Here is a 6000-nt window from a genome sequence, read left to right as displayed (position 1 = left end):
TTTTTACTAAACTTGGTAGATATGTAGAACAGGGCGCCTCAAGGTGACTGGAGAAATTTAACTCTAATTGGCAACTGGGTGGCGCTATAACAACAGAAAAATGCTTCAAAATGGCTAAAATGCGACCGATCGCTGTGGCTCCCCCTGTGGACCAATGTTGGTGTTGTTTCTAATGTTTGGTATGACTAAGTCATGGTATGGTATGCTGTACATAATCATGGAAACTGTCAGTGTGTCATTCTGTCAGTCAGTCATTCTGTCTGTCCCACGTTTTTCTACTCACTGACGTGGTCAATCTATGTGAAACTGCACATAGGCATTGAGGACTGGCATAGGTAGAAGGTGACAAAGCTACCAATGGCTATGGATAACTTATTATAGATTAAACTACCCAGCAGTAAATGAAGTATTCAAAAGGAGCTCATCCTTTATGAGCGGCCACATTACAGTGATGAACACATTAAGCTTTAGTTATTATAATCCAATAATGTAGTTTTGAAATGAGCCGTTCCTTTACTTTTGGAGCGTTAATAAAAATTGATGTTAATATTCTGGTACTTTTGCTTGAATAAAATTTTAAAAGCAGGACTTTTACTTGTCAGAGAATATTTTTACCTCGTAGTAGATAAATTTTTTTTGTCATGCAGCAGTTGCAGTACAAATAGGAAACAAGTGCAAATAAAACAGAATATAAACAATAGTCAATGTAGCATTTCAATTAATCTGATCACACAGGCACCGTCTGTAATCGTGATTACGACTGTAATCACATGAGGTCCTCGGGTAGTTCTGGTCTCGTGGGTCCAGGTCTTTGGTGTGGGTCAAAAATGAGAACAGAAGGTGAATTTTCATATTAATCTGCGTCACAGAAAGAAATAAAGACATAGAGAAAGAGAGACAGAGTCAGAGGCAGTGGACCAGGGGGGCTGTAAAAATAAAAGTCCTGGAAACCTCTCAGCACATTTCCTGTCTGCTCTCCCTCTCTCTGGATTTTGGCTTCAGGACAGACTGGAGGAAACTCACTCGCCCTTTGTTCTCCCTATCTCACAGTTTACCCCCTCTTTCCCTCCCTCTCTCCTCTTTCTCTGTGTCGTTGGATGCCAGACGTCTCGGGTTGATGGCGAGCTGTGGAATAGAAGGGGGGTGGTGGCAAAGTGTGAAGTGTGTGTGAACGTGTGTGTGACAGCATTCCTCGTCCTTTGAGCGTGTGCAGAAGGTGAAGAAGACGAACAGAGAAGCTCCAACAACTTGGAGGTAGGTGCCAACCAGCTTTCACACACCCTTGGTTGTTGCTCTCTCTCGTGCCGACACACACCTCCAGCAGGCCTCGACACAGAGGAGAAACACAAACTAGAGGAAAATGACGGGATTTCCTTCCTTTTATTTCCTTGCTCTTCTGTCTTTTGGCTTCTTTGTAATCTAAAACACTTGCAAACACAGTCATTCATGGAAGTGTGTCCCTTCAGTTTTACAGGCTGAGGATGTGATTAGGGCGGCAGGAGTTCGGTGGAAACTTTCTCGGCAGTGTTTTGTTGCAGTGTGTTGAGCTCCTGCAGGGCTGCAGCTGCTACCTGCTGCAACACAGAGCTGCTGCAGACCTGCGTCTGAACTCACTGTGTGGACAAATAAACTCACCATACAGACAAATATTTGACTTTGTGGACACAAACTCGTGAATGGACAGCTCAACTCACAAATAAATTGTTAGACGAACAAACAGATAAACTGACTGTATGGAGAGATAAACTCAGGTACGAAAATATAAACTCATGTACAGACAGATAAACTTAGACATGGAAAGATACATTTATATAGGTACACATTACCTCATGTACAAACATATAAACTTACATACCGACATATAACCCTACGTACGAACAGATAAACTCAGATACGAACAGATAAACTCAGGCAATTTATGTATAAAAATGTGACATATAGCGTTATGTACGAACAGATAAACTCACAGAGGAAGAGATAAACTTCTGCATGAACAGTTAAACTTAAATATGAAAGGATGAACTTATGTTCGAACAGAAACTCACGTAAATAGATAAAGTCTTGTACGAGCAGAAAAAACTCAGACAAAAAGATTAACTTACATGCAAACAGATAAACTCACGTGCAGATAAATAAACGTATGAACAGTTAAACTTCTATAAAAAAGCTAAAGTTATGTAGAAAAGACAAAACTTATGTACAAACAGATAAAGTTAGTTACAGACAGATAATCTCAAGTACAAAAGACTAAATTAAATACTAACATATAATGTTACGTTCAAACAGAATAACTCTTAGACACAGAGAAACTCACAGATGATCAGATAAAGGTATGCATGAACAGTTAAATTTAAATACAAAAAAGATAGACGTATAGAAACTCACGTAAACAGATAAACTCTTGTACGAACAGATTAACTCATAGACAAACAGATAAACTCACGTACAAACAGATAAATTAATGTATGGACAAATAAACATATGTACAACATATAACCTTAGGATCAGATAAACTCATGGATGAACAGAAACTTATATACAATAGCTAAAGTTACAAATGAAAAGATAAACGTATGTACAAACACAAAAAGTTATGTACAGACAGATAAACTCACGTACAAACGATTAAGTACTCATATATAACGTTACGTACGAACAGAAAAATTCAGAGGAAGAGATAAACTTATGTTCAAACAGAAAGTCATGCAAACAGAAAAACTTTTGTACAGATAAACAGATAAATGAATGTATTTTGATTCAATAGCTAAAGTTACGTTTGAAAAGATAAACTTACGTACGAACAGAAACTTAGATATAATAGCTAAAGTTACGTTTGAAAAGATAAACTTACGTACGAACAGAAACTCAGATACAATAGCTAAAGTTACGTATGAAAAGATAAACTTACGTACGAACAGAAACTTAGATACAATAGCTAAAGTTACGTATGAAAAGATAAACTTACGTACGAACAGAAACTTAGATACAATAGCTAAAGTTACGTATGAAAAGATAAACTTACGTACGAACAGAAACTTAGATACAATAGCTAAAGTTACGTTTGAAAAGATAAACTTACGTACGAACAGAAACTTAGATACAATAGCTAAAGTTACGTTTGAAAAGATAAACTTACATACGAACAGAAACTTAGATACAATAGCTAAAGTTACATATGAAAAGACAAACTTACATACGAAGAGAAACTTAGATACAATAGCTAAAGTTACGTATGAAAAGATAAACTTATGTACAAACAGATAGTTACGTACAGACAGATAAATTCACATACAAAAGATAAGGTTAAGTACTATCGTATAGCGTTATGTACAAACGGAAAACAGATAGCTACAAATGAACAGATTAACTTACGTGTGAACACAAACTCACTTACAAACAGATAAAGTTATGTACGAACATATAATCTTACGTACAAACAGATAAACCAACGGGTGAAGTGATAAACTTATGTACAAATAGCTAAAGTTACATGTAAAAAAGATAAAGTTATGTATGAACATATAATCTTACGTACGAACAGATAAACCAACGGATGAAAAGATTAAGTTAAACACAAATAGCAAAAGTTACGTATGTAAACGCTGTGTATGTTGGTGAGCTCAGACACCAGTAAAATGGTTTCCTTCATCATTTTCTTCCATCGTGGCCATCATCACACGTGTTGTCTTTACTAGTGGTACCAGTAGTAACTGGTGAGGTAGTGGCTGTACCGACCATAACAGTAGCATTAGCAGTGGTTGTAGCATTTGGTATTTGCAGCAGTAGTTGAAGTAGCCTTATTAGTATTCTGTGTTTTACTGGAGACTCTCAGAATCTTTTGTCACTTCACTGTATAAAACATGTAAATCTGAAGGAAACACTGAACACTTGGTATGTTTGGAATGAAATGTGGGCACAGTTAGCAGCTACAGACAGCCCCAGTCCAGGAAGTGTCAGCATCAGTGTTCAAAGGCCCGTGTGGGTCTGACTGTGGTCGGATCTGAACCTAATTATCATGTTTCATTCAGAGCCGTGTCAGTTCACCTCAGAGCTGCAGTGTATGTTTCCTATTCAGCAGCCGTGAGTCACTTCCAGTCGCTGCAGCAGCTGGTGGATCATTTAACAGACGTCCTGCCTCAGCCTGCTGTTTGGATCCAACGCTCAGTCGTTTCTGCAGAGACAAGAACACCAATCCTCAGGCTGGAAACTGAGTGGAAGTATTTCTGTTATCTGCCTGAAGGACTTGGGGTAAAAAAACTTTATTTCTAAAACTTAATCTGGCGTACCAACCTGTGTAAGCTAGGCTACAACCAAACATAAACCCCACTTGGCTTTCAAATGAGTTTTGGTGACCGAACACAAGCGGACAGTCGAGACACAGCAACGTTTACACTTGTGTCTTACATTGTGTCTCCAAGGTGTCCCGCTGTCCACTTGTGTTCAGATTTTGTTGCTGCCTACATCACTTCCGCTGGAAGGTGAAAGGGCCCTGTGCACAGTTAATACGTCCACACTGTCACCCGCAGGTTAAAGGTTGTATCAGTACAGCTGAAGAGATCATCAGCAGAATCCAATATGTCTCCTTGCAAGTGTTAATTATGTTGATGGAAGTGTATTTGTCAATGACCTTTTTTCCATGACAAAAACAAGAAGATGACAAGCTAACAATAGATCTTGAAAAAAACAAATATGACGAAATCTATGTTTTTATTTTCATTGAAAATGTCAGTGGTGAACTATCGGACACTCAAAATGAGACAAAAGGAGAACTATACGGCCAACAACTGCCGTGCTTGCATTTATTTTCAAATGCCTAATGAGCGACAGGCTGGTAAACTCCAGTAAATAGTCTGCACCAGGATGTTTGGGTTGGTGTGAGTTGTGAGCTGTAACTCAGCAGTAAATAATCAGCCGTGTGTGTCTGACTGTGGATGGTGGAGCTGCTGAATGGATTTGTGGAGTTTGTTAGTTGCAGCGGTGGCTGTTAGCAGCTAGCTCCGCTCGCAGCCTTCACAGCTTCACCCCGCAGGACTCCACTCAGTCCGGACTGGAGAAGGTTTGTGGGTTGATGGTGTTTGACAGGCAGGTAGGAGGCTCAGTTATCTGTGAGTGTAGCTGTGCTGTAAGTAAACAGTCTGAACTCAGATCAGTTTTCTCTGACAGAGATGAAAGTTTAGTTTGAATCACCAACTCTGTGAGAGGACACCAGTTTAAACCTCCAGACTAACATGTTGCACATGAAGAAACAAGTTATGTTTCTGCTTCTTAACAGTCACATGGATAAGTCAGAGTTTACAATGAACCTGGGGACAAATCCTAGTCAAAAATCTAATATGATAATAAACTGTATCTATCTTGCACCTTTTAAAACACAGTTACAAAGTACGTTACAAAACCGAATAAAAGACAAAGTAAATAAAACAAAATAAAGGCAATAAAAACAGGAAACACATAACAGAGTAAAACACACAATAATAAAGCGGGTAAAATCGTTGAAAGGCAAATTTAGGTTTTCAGAAGTGACTTAAAAGATGACACTGAGTTTGCAGCCCTGATCTCGTCCAGCAGGTCATCCCAAAGTCAACGAGCTCTGACTGCAAAAGCTCTAGAATGAATCTAGACCTCTGAACAACAAGAAAAGATGCATCTGAGGATCTCAGGGTGCCAGAGGGAACATAGAGTGATACAAGATTACTGTTATATAACTTGGAGCGAGGCCTCTCAGGGCTTTGTAAGTAAACAATAAAATCTTAAAATCAATTCTAAAAGCAGCAGGTAGCCTGTGGAGGGAGGCCAGCATCTGTGCGATGTGGTCGTGTTTTCTAGTGCGAGTCAAGATTCTGGCAGCTGAGTTTTGGATGAGCTGAAGGTGCGAGAGGGATTTCTTTTTACTGTTGCCACAGAGCGAAGGAATTGCAATAATCTAAGTGGCTGGTAATTTGTTGACTATTTGAGTTTTTGAGACCATATATAGAGAGATTTTTCACCATGATCAGTGTG

General features: G+C 38.9%; 1 protein-coding gene across 1 annotated transcript in view; it reads left to right on the top strand.

Annotated features, from left to right (window-relative positions):
• The first annotated feature begins 986 nt into the window (after positions 1-986).
• Positions 987-6000, top strand: part of frem1b (Fras1 related extracellular matrix 1b) — a 69426-nt gene continuing 64412 nt past the window's right edge. Inside the window, exon 1 of the mRNA XM_049588235.1 lies at positions 987-1254. The gene's annotated coding sequence lies outside the window, so the exon portion shown is untranslated. The remainder of the gene's footprint in view (positions 1255-6000) is intronic.

Source organism: Epinephelus fuscoguttatus, linkage group LG10 (genome assembly GCF_011397635.1).
Source record: "Epinephelus fuscoguttatus linkage group LG10, E.fuscoguttatus.final_Chr_v1".
NCBI lineage: Eukaryota > Metazoa > Chordata > Actinopteri > Perciformes > Serranidae > Epinephelus > Epinephelus fuscoguttatus.
Note: the sequence above shows the minus strand (reverse complement) of the source record. Positions and strands in the feature narration are given on the sequence as shown.